At 41.9% G+C, this 17,157-nt stretch overlaps 1 long non-coding RNA gene across 3 annotated transcripts in view; it reads left to right on the top strand.

Annotated features, from left to right (window-relative positions):
• Nucleotides 1-3,453: 3,453 nt before the first annotated feature.
• Nucleotides 3,454-17,157, top strand: part of LOC142601674 (uncharacterized) — a 79,061-nt gene continuing 65,357 nt past the window's right edge. For all 3 annotated transcript variants that reach the window (XR_012835225.1, XR_012835224.1, XR_012835223.1), the window contains exon 1: nt 3,454-3,581. This is a non-coding gene — a long non-coding RNA (uncharacterized LOC142601674). The remainder of the gene's footprint in view (nt 3,582-17,157) is intronic.

The following is a 17,157-nucleotide window of genomic DNA, read 5'->3' as shown; positions in this document are numbered from 1 at the left end:
AGTCCAAACAGATGGATATTGGGAAAAAAGTTGTGCACTTGTTCTATGTCATGTCGGATCCTATCACAACTGACAGAAGAAAAATTAGAAGCAAAAGATTTAATTTTACATGTGTATCCAAGTATCTTAGGCAAAACCAGAGTTTCTTATTATGTCCATAAGTGGGGACGGTCAAATTAAGTACTTATAATCCAACAATACCTGTCTGGAAGCAACCATAAAATCAAGAAAGCATATTTGTGAAGGTATCCTACTGTTAGAATTACAACAAAGTGAAAACAATACCATGATCAAACCACTTTCACAATAACTTGTTTCTGGACTGAAGTTAAATCATAACATTAATTGAATCATTGAATCAGAATCTCCCTAAAGGCTGAAGAATTTTGTTATCTGAGTACAAAATCTCACAAAAAATCAGCTTTATGCTATCGTTTCCTAGGGCTTGAGGCCAGAAGAGAAGTTGAACTCCTATTATAAAGTACTTCTACTTTAAACTCAAATTCTTTAGTTAGACTAAAGGACTTGACTCTTCAGAAATATAAAATTATTTGATTGTAAACTGCAGCGATTACTGTAAGTACCTTGGAGCCTTGTTGTGATATATCATGGATCAGGAAAAATAGGCCTAGATAATCCCATGTAGTTGAGAGCAAGGAAAATCCCAAGGCCGTTACCAATTTGTCTCAGGGAAATTTCCATCTGATCATGAGTGAGACCCCATGCATACATAGACTCATTAGTGGGACATGTAAGAAGGAGCTGTGAGCTTTCTCAGAGCATTGGTCTTGTATACTGTTCTTCACCAGCTGTGGTTATTTTATTCAGTGTTGACTACTGAATCCAAATCATTTAGCACAAGAATTACAAGCTGAAGCTTGATCATCTTTGGATAAAGGAAATAGCACTGTGCAGCTTAGCTCAGGTCAGGTTCATGTGAGGTAATTCGTCGTTTTAGGACAGGCAATTCAAAACCATCAAGTTGAAATACATAGTCAGGATTTTTAAGTTGAAGTGGAGAATGAGGCATAGATTTATGTCACCTAATGTTTGTAGTCTAATTTTAGTCTGGTTGCCAGGAGAGAAATGACCACAACCAGAGGTATCTTCAATCCAACTATTTGAGGAATCTGTGAACTGTCCTCTAAAGATGCTGCTCTCTCTAGTTAGGAAGGGACTAGATGGGGAGTTCTGAAAAATAGTTTAGATTAGACCCCTACAGTGAAAATTCGGGTGTCTGAATCCTAGCTATAGCAGCTGCCAGTGTTGTTCAGCTGCAGGGGAAAAAAAAAAAAAAAAAAAAAAAAAAAAAAAGCTTTTGTTAGAAAAGCAAGGAGGAGCATAAAAAGTATTAGAATCAGTATTTCCAAGAATCCTCAAGGTATGGAAAACCAAGGTAAAAACTGTTCTAAGGATGTGAACAGGGGGTTGTCTGGATAAATCTGCATTATGCTGCCAGTCTGCAAAAACTCAGTACCAAAAATCTTGTTTAATAATCAGGAAGCGCTTCTTGCATTTAGCCAGAAACAACATTCACTCTGGAGTAACATTAAAAATAAGTAATTTATGACTGTAGTCCTTAATCAATTTGCAGACAAGACAGTAATACTGAAAGTTGGCTATTGTTCAAACTGCTTATCTACTTCAACTACTTATCTACTTTTAGTCAGTGAAAGAAAGTTTCAAAATCAAAGGTAAATAAAATACATACTTTTCAATTTCACGTAGGGACTCTATGGGTTCCCCCTCCGTGTGCTAATTCAATAGCAAAGCATGTGCTGAGCTGTAATGCCAAGCTTTTTAACCTGTAAAGGTTAAAAATCATTGTCAGTGAAAGCTACATGGACAGCACAACAGGTATGGCCACAGTCAGACACCTGCCAGCCCCATGACCCTGAGAGGCAGTGGGAGGGAATGCAAGACTGCCATTTGAAGAGAAAGAATGAAAAGCCACGTTGCTTTAAACATTCAGATTGTGAGATTAGACTGTCAAATAAAGCAGCAGCATGAATACCATGTACTGAATTCCTCTCCTCAGGAACCTACTTCTCAGTCTTGAGGAAGTGTAAGAAGTTGCCTAGACTTGCACTGAAATTACAGAATATTTACAGCAGTAATGACAAGAAATTTGTTGGCAGTTTTTACATCTGTACAGCCATAAAAAGCAATGGCATTCAAACACATGGCAGCAGATTGGCTGCCCCGAATCTCCCCTGGCCTGCACCCTGCCAAAATGGCTTCCTTTTACGTTGAAGGAGGAAAGATGAAAAGGAGATTCACTCTTCGGAGGTTGTTGGCTGTCAGTAAATATTCACACTTCTGAGAAACCTTTTAATGCCTTCTACTTCTCAGTCATTTAAACACTAAGAACTGCAACAGCAGTGGAATAGCTATTTAAACAGAGGGTTTTAGCAATCATCCCAAACACAACCAGTTCCCCCTAGGAATATTAAACATCTTAGGACTGAACACAGAAGGGTTGTTTTTTGTTGGGGTGGAGGGTTTGGTTTGTTTTCTCAGCCCTTCCAGATATATTTCAAATGTAATCACTAATGAAAGCAGCCTTGAGTTTAATCCTTCTGATAGCAAGCGATGGCAAGAGCCAACATCTCACCTTCCTCTGCACTGGCACCACTCAGCATGTGGCTGCCATCATGCAGGGACCTCTCTGACCCACCTTCCTCAAAGACAGACGGTCTGTGTGTTGGAGACGGACTGAGAGGGCTTTCCGAATCTTGGCCTTACTCTTCTTTGCTGCGGGGGCAGCCCATGGGTGGGCACAGCTAGCTGTGACCCTCCTGCCAAGGTGCCTCAGGGCTGTTTCCCTGCAGGGGCGGGAGAACCTTCTGGAAGGTGTGAGGAGGTGAGGGAAAGCAGGCGAGGGGAGAGGGGGAAGGAAGCTCTGCAGTGTGTGCTGTGTGTGGGAGGCAGCTCCTCCGAATGAGGTGAGAGACTTGGGGGAGCAGAGGGCTGTGGGAGGTCTGGGGACGCACAGCCGGAGCCTCTGAAGCCATGACAGAAATAAAGCTTCTCACTGGAGGGGCAGGAGGGCTGTGTGGTGTTCCTGCCCGGGAATCCACCACCCAGTTGAGAAGAACCCTAAAGGAAAAGCTCCATCTTGTCAGGACGAATTAGGCAGGAAGCAAGGGTGGGGTGGGGGTGTGTGGGAGGGAGTGTACATTTTCTTCCAACATTTTCCTACTTTTACCTTTAAAATCAGAGCTCTTAAGTGCTTTTTTTTTTTTTTTTTAAATAAGCTTTTTCTAGTGAGCCTAGTGGCAGAAGGTCTTTCTGCTACTGCTGTGCTGTGTTTGTTTTGAGGGAAGGTGCAGGGGCTCCCCTTCAGAGCCATGGTGGGGTTGGGGGGGGGGGTTGGCTGTGAGGTGGGGTGCGCAGGGGCGGTTCTCCCTGGGGCGACCATGCCTTCCCCACATCCCAGTTTAGCAGGCAGTTAGCATTTTGAAGGGGTACCGCATCAAACCTCTTCGTGCAACATGGTCACAGATGTCAACACCACAAGGAAAACTTACGAGCTTCACAACTTCGGAGCCCTTCATTTTGTAACCTAACTGCCTGTAAAAGTGAGTACCTTTAACTCTCTTTCCTTTTTTTTTAAATCCTCTTACAGAATGAAAAAAACGCAATTGCGAACAACCTGCCTGTGTTAGATTTGAGGATATATATATAGGTGGATAGTGGTTTTAAGTACAAACCCAGCAGCATTTAAGTTCCTTGAAGTGGTGAAATATTGCCCTTCCAGGGTCACAGGCTTTGCTGGCTTTTGCAGCAGAACCTGTCGACGTGATCTTCCAGTATCCGTGGGCTCTTTTCCTGTAAATATTAGATACAAAATGGCAAAAGAAGCTATTGTTAAGAATTAATGAGTACTTAAAAATCTATGGGTTTATAAGTTTTTTCCCCACCCTGATTTCATACTCTTGGAGTTTCTAGAAATCACAGAAGTGCTTATCGTGGGTGTTATCTGGATGAATCAGTTTTTCTTTGTGGTGGTGGAGGTTCACTTAGCATTTACACATCAAGGCAAGAAAAAGTTAACATTGGGCAAAGACTTTTCTGGATCAGATTGTTGCATATTTTCTTTTGTTGCTGTTTGTAGCCACTTGTTCTGTAGCTTAACAATAGGGCATCCTGTTTCAGTAAGCGCTGTAGAGGACAATATTACCTTATTGCCACTTTCCTGATACCTCTTTGTCAGGAACCAAATCAGGGCCCTTTGGCGTGTGGGATTTATATAGCTATATCTGTCTCTTCAGGCAACGATGGTCCTCAGATTTCAGTTCCTTGTGAGCCTGGTTACAGAATTAATGATGGCATGGTATGTGGATTTTGAACACTATTATGCTGTTTTTTCACATTTCCTGGACATATTGCCTCAGGCGAATACATGTGTGACATATCAGATGTAACACTTATATAAAATGTTTGTTCAGGCAGTGAATTTAGTAAAGACCTCTGTGTAGCAGTGCATTTTCTTTCACATATACGGTCTATTAAATCACTGTATAATATACAAGCTGTAATGACGTGACATATATGGTTTCTAAAATAAATATTTAAGGCTTAATTTTTGTTTTCTTGAAATGAGATGAACTTTTGCTGGGGCTGGAGGCCCGAGTTTGTATTCTAGTGCACAATATAGCACTGCATTGAAAGTTTCTTACACTGATTATTGATTCTTGTTATTCACAGGCCATGAGTCATGACTGCAAATAATTCACTGTAGTTAGACAGCAGTTACCCTCACAAGTTAAGATTCTTGTGTTTCAAGTCATTGTTGACTTATGTGATAAAAATGAATTTGCAATGTGATCATATGTTCAACAGAATTGTGCTCTCTCTCCTTTTCTTCTCTCTTGAAATGGCTGTAAACCCTGGCTGATCTGGAAGCAAGCTTGTCTTAATTTTGTTCCAAGGACTTTGATGTAATGAAGACTGGGTACTCCTTTGTGGTAGCAGTTGAGGAATTTGAGGCCACAGAAAAGAACAGAAGTGCTTGAAAATCTCCTGTTCTGCAGTTAGCTAGGATCAATTGATGTGTGACACTACTTTTGGACCAAGGTTCTGTAATGGCTTTTAGTCATACGGACTACTGGGGCTCTGGCAATGTCACCAGAGTTCACCAGAGAATGAAAGGATTCCACAGGTGCCCTGGGTCTCAGGACTCTCTATAACACCATGGCTTTTCATGGGAATGAAATAGTCCCATAATGCTACCAGGCTTATAATGCTGAAGTTAAGACATTTTAGTTAGCATCTGTCAATGGGTTTCTCTTTTGACCACACTGTGACATGTTTAGCCAACATATCGGCTAAAGCAATGTTATTACATATGTGCAATGAGCACAGTATGTGCCTAAAGCATGTGACTTGCTGTGTGTGCCTGTACTTACATAGTGAAGGTGAGCTGTAGACACACAGGTCTCTAGAGTGTGTAAAGCTCTTGATGCTGTGTCCAACATTAATAGACACATGCACAATTACCGTACAGCACTAGCACTGTAGCATCAGGATTTTTGATTGAGGATGGAGCAGTCTCAGGTCCAGAGATGCAAACCAAACACAGAACTTTATGATAGACAATATTTTGAAGTGGAAATACACACATGTTGGGAAAAGAGGAAGTGCATATTAATATTGTCTGTGCACTGAATTCCAGAAGTGGCCTCTGTAATGTTGCTTCCTCAAAATACATTGCATGTGTTGGTACAGCCTTGCTTTTGTGCACTCTTCATGGACAGAAGAGCTTGAGACTACACAGCTAGAAATTCATGAAGCCTGTGCAGAGATCTGTCGAAATATCCTACTGAGTCTAGCAGTGCAAGAGTATTTTCTGAAGCTGCAATGTGTCCTGAGGGACCACTTTAACTGTTTTTCTCATAGCCTTTAAAAATCTTTTGTGCTTTTCTCAGAAGAGTTCTGGGTTCTACTTATGTGTACAAACAAAGCAAAATTGACTCTCATTTAATTCAATTATGGATCAGTATGTGTTGCTGTACTTGACAGACAATAGTGTGGAGATAGTTGTTTCAATTATCAAGTATAAGTAATGAAGAATTTGCTCTTAGCCATGGAGGAGAGAGAAATTAAGCAACAGTCATCTGAGCTATGAAATTTAACTATTACATTGTATAAAAAGGCAGTAAAAACTGGGGAAAAATGCATTGAGAGCATTTCTGAGGAAAACTACTTGCAAAAATTTGTTTGCAACCCTTTAAAAAGTGTATGTAGTGACACATATGGGACAATTAAGCAGGTAATTGACACATAGTGTAGTTTGGTATTGACTGTTCCTCCTTAGAGTGAGCTATTATTAAGGCAGTGATTTCTGTGCCTTCAGTTTCTTGTACAGAGGTGGACATGTCATTAGCAGTTACGATCATTATATTTTTTGCTCCCACTAGCTTGAAGTTTTCTAGCACCTGGTGCTATGGAGTTTATATCTTTGATCACTGCATATGAGAGACAATTAATTTTGTCTAGAACTTTTACTTTCTCCTTTGTTCCATGGCTGCAGTCTAGCAGCTGATTTCACACCAAGGACCTAATTACTTTACCTTTCCTGGCATTTCTCCTCTGCTGAAAGCATTCATAAAGACTGTGTAACTGTTTCTGAAGTCCTCATTAGAGTTAAAAAAAAACTTGCCCGGCAAGGAAATACTTCAAGAAATAAATGTGAATGTGTGTGTATTTTAAATGCTATTGAGCTCCTTAGCCTAGTGAAATTATACAGTGCTATTTTAAAACAGCAAAACTGTTGCCAGTGCTGTGTCACACACTTCTCTAGGGCTGAAGTGGGCATAATTAATGACAGACCAATAGTGTGCTCTGCTTCGTAGCTGTCTCTCTTTTAGCTGAGATTTCTTTACATTGGAAAAAAAATTAGATGGAGATGTAATTTTTTTTAAGGTATTTCTGTCTTTTATATATTCCAGTGTCTTTCCAACTGTTTCACTCAAGAGCAATGTATAGAGTCTCCTAAAGGCTGGATTTGGCATCCTTAACTCCAGTAGACTCAGGATTTTCATATCTGTCGCCTGTTTCACACACCTCTCTCCCCCCATGTCAGTGAAGATTTCAGTGTTGTATAAACAAAAAAAAATTATTCTAGGAAACCAGTAGAGTGTGGCGGTATTGATATTCTGCCGCTACGTAAAGTACTGCAGCTCTAAATTTCTAAGCAATATACAATGGCACTTGCAGCCATTGTTACCAGGATATCCATTTCTTGTCCCTGCTTTTCACAGCCTATCTCTTCTCTGCCTTTTCCTTGACTACTTCCTTCTCAGAGGAGGGCAATGCTGCTTGGATGTCTTCTCCACTTTAACACAAGGGGGCTTCTGGTGGGTCGTGCTCCATCTTTGCTCTTCTGCCATCTGAAAGCACACCCTACTCTTTCCACCAAGTGCTGGAGCAGAACAGAGGTGCACAGAGTGGGTCTGCCTGTTGCAGAGAGGGAGTGAGTGGGAGAAAGATATTTTTCTTCCTATGACTGATTCCCGTATGACCTTATCCTGCTGTCTCCAGCAGGAGAAGTTTTAGGGGGACAATTCCAGCCTTCCAGTGACATCAACTCATCCAGGGAATAGACAGTAATGGAAGGAAGTAAAGATAAACTTGCCCTTGCTTTTCCCAACCAGCTGGCTGAAATGACACTGAACCTTTGTCCAGTGTCTTAAGTAGCAAAATACTTGGTGATACTCTGATGTAAATATCACCATTGTGGAAGATTCAAAAGGAACTGCTCAGCACAAGACTGCAAATGAGCATTCAAGTATAATACAAACACAGTAAAGTTTAATAAGTGTTAAGATACGTGTTAAAATTTCCAAAGGATGGAAGAGGAGAACATACGCCTGTATCCTTTTTTCCCCCCTCTTTCTCTTACTCATAATCAGATCTCATCTAGTGTGACATACCCAAACTGAGTCAAACTCTTCCATCTTTCAGTTCCAAATGATTCCATATCAAAAGGTAAATAAGAATCTGTTTCAAGTAAACCCACAATCTAAAGCATGTCAAAATAGTTCACTTCTTCACACATTTATAATTCTGTCACCTGAAAAAATATTGCAACACTTTTATTTCTTTATAGATTTTGCAGGTGGAGTGGCTAGACTATGTAGGTTCCTGCAGGTTCTCTGTCTTTTAGAAATGTGCATAATGTGAACAAAAATAAGGCTTTTCACTCAGATTTTAGGTGCATTCGCTCCCTTCAAAACTGAGTTGCAGTTACCAGTCTATGTCAGTGGCATATTTCTGCATCTGACATAAAAGCAAGACAGGAGTGAGAAGGGAAATCAGTACGTCTTCAACAAGAGATGTCTATTAATGCCAAAATACACAGACAGTGAATTTCAGAACAGTTTCAGCCTCACTCACTTGCTCTAAGTAGGAAGCCAGCTGGGTGATTTTGTTTTGGCATTAAAGAGATGAGTTCTGTACAACTCGAAATTCAGCACTGAGTGCTGAGTTGATGTAATCTGAAACAAAGTAGACTTGGAAAGTCAGGTGCTTTCTGATGAGGAAAGATTTTATCTGAAACCGTTATCTGATCTGTCTCCCAAATATGATAAATTTCAAATCCAAAAAGTTTGACTCTCCCTCAAAACAGGTGCTGCAAAAATATGTATGTTATTTATTTCTCTTTTGGCTACTAAGCTTTAGGTTACTGACTTTCAGTTGCTAATGATAAATACACAATTAAAGTGTACTAATGACTAAGATACTTGCAGTTAGATTACATTGCCTTATACATGCCTTTTTTTTTTTAATTTAAAGAAAATTCAGCATGTGGATATGCAGGGTATTCTGGACCTATGGTTTTGTTTAAAAATCTCTTCTTTCCCTGGCAATTAAATAGGTTTTACATTTCCTCATCCTAACATAAGCATTGAAAGATTTGGAACCTGCTGTCATGCTAACGGATTGCTAATAAATCTTTATTAAAAACCATAACAGTGAGATAATTAAAGTTTATTCTTCTCTTGTACTTAGTCATAGCACTTAGAATTAGTTTTATACTCCCTGACAGTCTTTCTTTTAGTGAAGGTTACGACTTTAAAGAAGCATATTTTGCACTGGTTTTCTGCATTCTGAGGCATGTTAAATTAATCAGCTGGTTTTACAGGCAAAGTAGTGGCTGAAATATAAAAGGAATTATTGCTTAATTATCTCAGCTTTATGAATAAACCAGCATAGATTTTGTAGCCTTGTCAGAACAGAGCCCTCATCATCCTTGACTGTATTTCATAGTCTGCTGGAATACTAAGCTTGGGATAGAGTTTACAGATACCAACTTCTTGCTCTTTCACTGGATTCACCTCATGCAGATTTCCGGTTCTCAAGTACTTTGAGCATCCTTTCACATTGTAATGGCAGAAATCCAGCAAGAATGAACCTTGTCCATTCTAGATGTGAATTTTGCCATTTTGGCTGTTAAGTTGCTTGGACTGGAGGCAGTTGAGGGCCCCTAGGCAGTAGCACAGTTTATCCACACATCTTCAGCCTCTTTTTCCAGCAATGTTCAGATGTTCTGCTTGGCACTGCCTTTGAGCCCACCCGTGTGAGTGCACAACATTGTATTTGTCAAAACTGTTATGGAGGAAGCATTCTTGAAAAACATTTCATCATACAGATTGTGTTTTCTTGCATTTAAATTACTATTTGGTGCACTTAGGTGGGAAGCAGGCAGGCAGAAGCCTTATAATAGAATTGCTGCCTCTGTTGGATCAGGTTTCACTTGAAGAGCCTCCGTGAGGCCAGTTAAGACATGGCTGTACTTGCATTTTTGCCAAACAAGGTGATTTATGGGCTTCCCCACATAGAGGAGGCCTGCCTAACGTTTTTCCTGACACACAGTTCCTGTATGAAGAGATTATGTAGCACATTAGGGAATGCATCGTTTGTAGTCTCTTAAAAGAATATTCCTGAAAAGGTGAGAAAGAATCCCGTACTTCTGAAAAAGCACTTTAAAGCCTCTGCCAACAAGATAATATTAAAAATAAGATGCAGATTTACTTAGTCATTTTGCATCCAGTGCTGCTGACTTTCCTAAACAATAAAGTGATAATAAACTAATTCAGGAGTGTGTTCATGCCTGCAGGCAAATACCTATGGTGCAGAAATAAGAACAAAGGGTAGCAGATCTGCTTCAGCTGTGTGTTGGAGTCTCTGCAAAGACAAGTTGCAGCATCCTGGCAAGAAGACTGCTTACAGATAAAAGGCTGATTTTTGGGCGTAGGTTTTCCTCAAATGGACAATAGCGATGTGTTTCAACAAGAGCCCATAAACACAGAGGGGCTGATGAGGGCACTGCATCTAGCTGTCTGCCCTGTCTGTGGCCAGAGCTCCCCTTGACCAGGCTGTCTTTGTTGTGTGTGGTGCAGCTGAACCTCTGCAGTTTGTAGCTCAGTGTATTAAAGGTATGATTGCATTAGTACTAGGCTACTTCAACATATTGAATTAAACTTGTTCATACATAGACACAGTAGTCTCCACAGGAAAAAAAAAGTGCAGAAGACAGGTGTGGCAGGCTTTAATATTCCCTTGCTTGTGAGTCAACATTTCTTACGTCAGCAGTGTTTTAGATTTCCTGGTGCAAAGAACCTTTTAACTTCAATAGAGATCAGATGCTTTTTTTTTTTTACTTCTTCATCTCTTTCTTAATTGCGAGTTTCCAACAGCCCTTGTAGAAATAAAAAATTCCGTCTTGTTCTGCAGATGAATGCATGACTTTTAATTAACCCAGTGAACGTATATAGATCAAATTTGCTGTATCCATTCATCTGTACTTGAATTAAGGGATGTGTTCAGTGCTGTAATGTAGTAAAGTTTATTTTTAATTAACCTGATTTGCACTTGTAAGTTAAAGCTCATTAGTACAGCTCATTCACCGTTTATATCTAGGGCCACTGGGGACAGTTTGATTTTCTACCTACTTAGTTCTAGACCATAAAAATATGTCCATTACCTGCAAATTTGATGTTTTTCATTGAATTGATACTAGTATTTGTAGGACTTAATATTATATAACACCACAGTTTTCTTAGGGGCGGAGTCCCTGAATCCAGATTTCTGAATCTTTGTCCACTTTAGCTTTTGCAGTATGTAAATTATGTATCTGAGTTTTGCAGATTGGACCTATTTTTATTCTTCCTAAGCAGCTGTGAATCATCTTTGAATAACTTCTCATTTTGATGGGAGAGCATATTGAATCATAGAAATCAGGGGCTTACAGAGCCCATCTTCCTCCCTATTTCACTCCAGATTGATGTTTAACTTGCTGGCATACCACTGAGATTCCAGAAGGAAAAAAAACCAAACAAAACAGTGCACCCTCCCTCCTCACTCCCCCCAAAAAATCCAGGCAAATTTATCCCAGTGACTTCCTATCTTTCATCTTAGATTTTCCTAATGTGCATCTGAATGTGGAATGCTTCAGGTAGTGAATAATTCAGGAAACAAATGAGCTGCAGCAGAAATGGCCTGGGAAGGACATTTGGAGCGAAAACGTAGCACAGGATGTCATATTCCTTGACACTAGTCAGCTGCCACAAGCTCAAACAAATATGTTGTAAGAAAGTTCACTCAAATTTCAGGGGTATTAAAAGCAGAGAAGACAGGATGCATTCTGAGCTTACTGGTTCCCTTAAAGGAATAAATAATGGCAACAGAAATATCCCTGGTATTTTATAGCTGCTGTCAACTGGAGCTGGTTAAAAGATTCTTGCTAATGTTGTATATAGTTAATTATTTTCTTTCCTGACAGCTTTTCCTGAATAAACAATTTAAGTTGGATTTCTTTGCACTAACTAAACTACTCTATGTGTGATCCAATGTTATTCTATATATACTTTTTATTACTCCTCAGTGCATAAGCCCCAATAACCAGCTAACAGTAATGTTTCCTTGTAAAATGCAAATACAACTTTTTGTATAGGAGCACCTGATTCCCTCTCCCTGCTAGCCTACACTAAGGGAGATCAATGCATAAACTTCCTAGCGTGGCACAAAGCAATCAAGTCATTTTTAGACCTAAATGGGTCAGAGATAAAAATCAGATTCCAGGATAGGACAAAATAGGAGCCTACCAGATAGTCAGAGTGGTGAGTTGTTGGTGGAACTGAACCTCCCTCCTGAATTATGTTGTTGTTGTCAGTGCGGGATAAACATGCTCACAGATGGAACCAGGCAGGTTCCCAATGTGGCTGAAATTGTGCAGCCAGTAAGTTCTTTTTCTCATGTGCTACATTCACTTTCAAATAAGACATTTCCTGAGCAGACTACAGGCCCTCCTGAGCATTTATTCCTGCACAGAATGTATTGCTCAACATGAGCTGTGCTTTAACCAGTATAGATAAGTTTTCATAAAAGGCTGTGTGGGCTTTCTTCCATTTTATTTTGGTTTCAGATCATTTTCAGTAAAAATGGGTAAGGGAAAAATTAGAACGGTTTTTAATGAAGTAGGCATTTCTATAGTGATTCCTCTGTTTTATTTAATTCTTGTTTTTCTAATTTCTTTCTTCTGCACATATGTATAGGTGTCTTTCTTGAATAAAATGAATACAAATTTACTAAGGGCATGAGGGTTTCACCTTTTACTTTTAAAATTTAAATGTAAATTTATCATTGCTTTTAATGAGTTATCTTAGAATCATGGAGTCATAGAATGGTTTGGGTTGGAAGGGACCTTAAAGATCATCTAGTTCCAACCCCCCTGCCATGGGCAGGGACACCCTCCACTAGACCACATTGCCCAAAGCCCCATCCAACCTGGCCTTAAACACTTCCAGGGATGGGGCATCCACAACCTTTCTGGGCAACCTGTTCCAGTGCCTCACCACTCTAACAGTAAAGAATTTCTTTCTAACACCTAATGTAAATTGACCCTTCTTCAGCTTGAACCCATTACCCCTTGTCCTGTCACTACACTCCCTGATAAACAGTCCCTCACCATCTTTCCTGTAGGCCCCTTCAGGTACTGGTAAGCTGCAATTAGATCTCCCCGGAGCCGCCTTTTCTCCAGGCTGAACAATCCCAACTCTCTCAGCCTGTCCTCATAGGAGAGGTGCTCCATCCCTCCGATCAGCTTACATGCCCCTCCTCTGGACTCTCTCCAACAGCTCGATGTCTCTCCTGTACTGGGGCCCCCAGAGCTGGATGCAGTACTCCAGGTGGGGTCTCACAAGAGCGGAGCAGAGGGGCAGGACCACCTCCCTCGACCTGCTGGTCACGCCTCTTTGGATGCAGCCCAGGCCATGGTTGGCTTTCTGGGCTGCAAGCGCACACTGCTGGCTCATGTTGAGCTTCTCATCAATCAATACCCCCAAGTCCTTCTCCTCGGGGCTGCTTTCAATCCATTCCTCACCCAGCCTATAGTCGTTCTTGGGATTGCGCCGACCCACGTGCAGGACCTTGCACTTGGCCTTGTTGAACTTCATGCAGTTCACACGGGCCCACCTCTCCAGCCTGTCAAGGTCCCTCTGGATGGCATCCCTTCCCTCCAGCGTGTCGACCACACCACACAGCTTGGTGTTGTCGCCGACACAGATGTTGAACAGTGCCTGTCCCAGTACCAACCCCTGAGGAACCATCACCGTTCTCCACTTGGACATCGAGCCGTTGATCACAACTCTTTGAGTGCGACCATCCAGCCAATTCCTTATCCACCGAGTGGTCCATCAATCGAATGGACAAGGATGTTGTGCAGGACAGTGTCAAATGCCTTGCCCAAGTCCAGGTAGATGATGTCAGTTGCCCTTCCCTTATCCACCGATGCTGTCACACCATCATAGAAGGCCACCAAATTTGTCAGGCACGATTTGCCCTTAGTGAAGCTGTGCTGGCTGTCACCAATCACCTCCTTATTTTCCATGTGCCTGAGCATAGTCTCCAGGAGGGTCTGCTCCGTGATCTTGCCAGGCACAGAGGTGAGACTGACCGGCCTATAGTTCCCTGGGTCTTCCTTTTTACCCTTCTTAAAAATGGGGCTTATGTTCCCCCTCTTCCAGTCGATGGGAACTTCACTGGACTGCCAGGACTTCTCAAATATGATGGAGAGTGGCCTGGCTACTTCATCCACCTGTTCCCTCAAGACCCGTGGATGCAACTCATCAGGTCCCATGGACTTGTGCGCCTTCAGGTTCCTTAGATATTCTCGAACCTGATCTTCTCCTACAGTGGGTGGTTCTGCATTCTCCCAGTCCCTGCCTTCTGTGACTTGGGCAGTGTGGCTCAAGCAATTGCCAGTGAAGACTGAGGCAAAGAAGTCGTTGAGTACCTCAGCCTTCTCCATATCCTGGGTAACCAGCTTGCCTGCTTCATTCTGGAGGGGACCCACACTTTTCTCACTAACATACCTGTAGAAGCTTTCCTTCTTGTCCTTGATATCCCTGGCCAGACTAATTTCTATCAGGGCTTTGGCTTTCCTAACCTGCTCCCTGGCTGCTCAGACAGTTTCTCTGTATTCTTCTCAGGCTACCTGCCCTTGCTTCCACCCTCTGCAGGCTTCCTTTTTTTGTTTGACTTTGCCCAGGAGCTCCTTGTTCATCGACGGGGGCCTCTTGGTGTTTTTGCCTGACTTCCTCTTTGCTGGGATGCATCGCTCCTGAGCTTGGAGGAGGTGACCCTTGAATATTAGCCAGCTGTCTTGGGCCCCTCTTCCGTCCAGGGCTTTGTCCCTTGGTATTCTACCAAGCAGATCCCTGAAGAGGCTAAAGTCTGCTCTCCCAAAGTCCAGGGTAGTAAGCTTGCTGTGCGCCCTCCTCGCTGCCCTGGGGATCCTGAATTCCATCATTTCATGGTCACTGCAGCCAAGGCTGCCCTTGAGCTTCACATCCCCTACCAGGCCCCCCTTATTGGTGAGAATAAGGTCTAGCATGGCACCTCTCCTCTATCACTTGGAGGAGAAAGTTGTCATTGACACATTCCAGGAATTTCCTGGATTGCTTGCGCTTAGCAGCATTGTCCCTCCAGCAGATGTCGGGGTGGTTGAAGTCCCCCATAAGGACCAGGGCTTGTGAGCATGAGGCTGGTCCTCTCTGCCTATAGAAGGTTTCATCTGCTCAGTCCCCCTGGTCAGGTGGCCTGTAGCAGACCCCTGCTGTGATGTCCCCTGTCTCTGCCCTCCCTTTAATCCTGACCCGTAGGCTCTTGGTCAGGTCCTCATCCATCCTCAGGTGGAGCACCATGCACTCCAGCTGGTCATTGACATAGAGGGCGACACCCCCCTCCTTGCCTGCCCTGCCTGTCCTTCCTAAAGGGCATGTACCCTTCCATCCCAACACTCCAGTCATAGGAGCTATCCCACCACGTCTCCATAATGCCAGTAAAGTCATAGCCTTGCAGGCACACACACGTCTCCAGCTCCTCTTGTTTATTCCCCGTGCTCCATGTGTTTGCGTAGAGGCATTTCAGTTGTGCCCCCAATGAGGCTGACTTATTGGCTGGGGTGGCTGGAATTCTTTTGATGTAAGGATAACCCAGGGTTACCCTGTTGGTTCCTGTTGCATCCAGAGCCCCCTGGCTCTTCTCTAGGCTTTGAGTGTGCTGTAGTGCATCCAGCATGTCTCTGAGCAGTAGGCTGAGGGCTCTCACCGGCACCCCATCCCTCCAACCTGGGAACATCATCCCACAACATGTCACTGGCAAGCCTGGTGTTATCGCCCTCTGCCTTGAAGCCTAGTTTATCTTGTGAATAGGGATGTAAAGATTTGACCAGCAGAAATAGAACCACACACTAAGCTAAGCTATTAAACATTATTTTTAGTTAAGAACAAACACTATCTTTTGAAGTTCTGTATCCTTTGACAATCAAGAGTTTTAATGGTCTGTATGAGATGGATAGCATTAGCAAAGACTTTGTGGAGAACTGCGAGCAGACAGCCTTTTAGAATGGGAATACATTACACTGACAAAGTAGAACCATTGTATACTTTTGTTGCAGTGCTGCCATTATTGGAACAAAGAGAAACTTCTTTTACATAAATATTCTCCAAGGGTGAAAAAGAAAGGCAAGAACACATACAACTAGTATAGTCTCTCAACTGTTTAATTCCTGCCTCCCCATCCCCCTGATGATTTAGCAGAGTTCTAGTAAGAAGGAGGGGGAGACTGAAGGAAAAAAAGGAGATTGGAAAAGAAAGCTGTCCTTATGAGAAGCTAACATGTTCTTCAGGAAGTCACCTGTCAACAGAGAAAGTTACTTTAGCAACTACTGTCTTTGTGCAGTGAAGCTGACAGTTTGTAATGTTGGTGCTATCTTTGGTCCTTTTACTCCACTTTGTTTCCCAGAGTCCCTAGTATTCTGTATCAGCTGCTGCTTCCCTTCATGTCAGTGTTTTCTGATAGTCTAAACTTAACTGTAAAACTTGGCTCTTCATTTCCCATGTAGAATTTTCTCTTTATTTTTCTGGGACTGAGATTTTTATTTACAGTGTGGTGTAATTTCTCAGGAGTCATATATGTAAATTCAGAATTCCCAGAACCTGTGGGCATAGAGGTTCTGCTAATGTAAGCCATAGCCATATAAAACCTCTAGAGCTGCGTGGATGTTAAACTGGCTACATGACAGCCAGCTAAGTCTGATATAAGTGTCTGTTGAATCCACATAAAAGAACTATAAAAAAAGCCCTCTTATTTGTAGCAATATCCAGTTGAAAATTCTTTGGTTCTGAATTTCAGATGTGCCAGCATTAAGTAAAACATAACTAAATCATCAAGTGAACTCCAGAGGAATACGTCACTATTCTTCTCCCAAGATAATTCAGCTGCTTTTTTCTGTATTGTGGTAACTCCTATGGACCCTGCTCAGAAATTAAGATTGGAAAGAGAGCTCTTGTAGCAAAAAGACTGCAGAAATGATGCTAAAACAAACTGGATTGCGAGGCCAGGTTCTAAGTGACTTGACTGGTTGTAGTGTCCAACACTGGGATAAAGTTTGACTCTTGTTCAGTCTATGTTGATGTTTTATGATAGAAGGAAATACTGCAATTTTTTGTAAATTATTGTTTCAAACCATTTATTTTGAAACTGATATATAACAATTTTAACCTCTAAAAACTACTTCCCTAGCTCTGAGTTGTTGAAGGCATTGGGTTTTTTATAACCATACACTTGATAATGAATAATACAAAGACC

The sequence above is a fragment of the Balearica regulorum genome, chromosome 4 (assembly GCF_011004875.1).
Source record: "Balearica regulorum gibbericeps isolate bBalReg1 chromosome 4, bBalReg1.pri, whole genome shotgun sequence".
Taxonomy (NCBI): domain Eukaryota; kingdom Metazoa; phylum Chordata; class Aves; order Gruiformes; family Gruidae; genus Balearica; species Balearica regulorum.
Note: the sequence above shows the minus strand (reverse complement) of the source record. Positions and strands in the feature narration are given on the sequence as shown.